The following is a 2,173-nucleotide window of genomic DNA, read 5'->3' as shown; positions in this document are numbered from 1 at the left end:
GTAAACTCCAGGAAAATGTTTTCTTCACAGGAGCTTCCTGGTCCCCCTGACTAGACATGTATGCCTTTCAGGCCGCCTAACCGAGGCTAACTTTCTGCGTCCTGCCCTGAGGGGCTTCCTGTTCCAGGGTATCCACCCAATCATCATACAGGCCTATCCTCATACCATTTGGTCACCCCTGTGAGGAGTGGGCTTGACCACGTTGGTTTTTCACCATCGTATGAGTAGACGGTGTTTCTGCTCTGAGGAACACTGGATATGGTCTAGGCCTTTGTTCATGAGGTTCTGCGGGCCTTGCTAGAATGAGGCCTATGCTTTCTGTCGATATGGTTAGCACAGGACTGCCTGGATTGGTAGTGGCTCTTGGCCCCGCAAGAAAAAAAACCCCGGTCACCTTGGGTCCCTCTCCAGAGCATCTGCCAGGCTAAAGGAACGGTATCGCGCTCTAGTTCCAGCGCGTTCAACCTAGTTGAGCAAGGAGTTTTCCACTTGCGTTCTGTAATACGGCTCCTGAGGGATCCTTGCAGAGCTGCGGTAACTCCTGGGTGACATGCCAACCTAGGTAACCCTAGGCACTTGGCCGTATCCCCTTAAAGGAATACTTTGGTTTCCAGGCTTGAGGCTCTACCCCAGGTCCAATGCTCTGACCCTTGCAGGTAAGTTGGGGTATGCAGCCCAGGCATTCTGGCTGAAGGGGGTAATGTCACTGACAGCTGTCACTACGTCCCAGGGGCAACTCCCTTAAAGCTTAAGGCAGTTGGTACTTAGTGCTTGCCTCTATATGACATGCACTCCCCTCAGCATGGCAGCGTGGGTATAACCGTTCCCCAAAGGGACCTCTAGAGGACGCAGTTCGAGTTCCTCGAAAGGGAACATCTCAGGTTACATATGTAACCCTGCTTCCCTGAGAAGGGAACGAGACACTGCGTCCTCTAGTCTCGTCGCCATGCTTCGGATGTGAGCTTTGTTCTACCGGTGGCCTTTTATACTGTGGTTGCACCGGTAGTGATGCGCCGGCAGCGACGAGTCGTGCTGGAAGTGACGTCATAGGCTGTCGCCGGCCAACACTGTTGTAGTTTTTGTATATAAGCTTCAGCCACGGGTCACGGAGATGGCGTTCCCCATAGCGACCTCTAGAGGATGCAGTGTCTCATTCCCTTCTCAGGGTACCAGGGTTACATACGTAACCTGAGACGTTTTTCTCTGGTTGTTTTAACTGTGTTTCTAAGACACATTTGTTATAGTAAAAATCTGGTCAGATAAAGCTGGTTATTAATTGATGATAAATTAAAAAGTAGCCAGATATTAACATATTATAGGTATTATTGTTGGGTATGCTGGTTTTAAATTTTGTAGTTTTTACAGCAGTGTTAGATGACAAAAATAAAAAACTTCTTACTGATTTTTCCATAACAAACGTGCTTTAGAAACACACAGTTACAGCAACCAAAAAAAAAAAAAAAAAAAAAAAAAAAGAATATCGAGGGTCAAGAACCCAACTAAAGCAAATGTTTATCTCCACAATGGTGACTTCAAACTTTATTAATTTCAATTAAACACTAACATCTAAACCTCAGTTAATTCTCAATAAGAGGTGTTGTATGAAAGAAACAAAGTCAGACTGGTTTGTATTAAGTGAAGATGCTGTGATCTAGACAGATCTGTTAGTGTTTCATGTTCTTTTGGGATTTAAAGTGTTTCTGTTGTCTGAGTTTCGTGGGTCACCATTGTGCTGAAGAGTAGAGCGTGAGCTTTAGTTCAGGAGAAGACAGTCAAATGTAGATGTTATTCTGTATGTTATTTTATTTAAAGGTTATAACTGTGTAGTTTTTGCATGTGTGCTATTACTAGCTAGTGGTTAACTGCAAAAAAGCTTTAATTTCACAGAGAATACCTGTGAAATAACAATTTAAAAACAATTTAAAAAAAACTGATAGTGTGTTTCCCAAGGTTGCTGATTGGCTGGAAGTTTGTGGTTGTTGGAAGTGATGTCTTGGGCGTTGGCTGGAGGATGGAGTTGTGTATGCTGGTTGAAGTTTTGAGGCAGGCACGAAGTCTGAGACATGGCTTAGCGACAAAACTTAACCTAGAACATGAAACACCCCATATGGTAAAAAAATATATATTTTTGGTGGCCAAAATATATTTTAAATATATGCTAAATATATGTTGC

Source organism: Labeo rohita, unplaced genomic scaffold, assembly GCF_022985175.1.
Source record: "Labeo rohita strain BAU-BD-2019 unplaced genomic scaffold, IGBB_LRoh.1.0 scaffold_772, whole genome shotgun sequence".
NCBI lineage: Eukaryota > Metazoa > Chordata > Actinopteri > Cypriniformes > Cyprinidae > Labeo > Labeo rohita.
Note: the sequence above shows the minus strand (reverse complement) of the source record.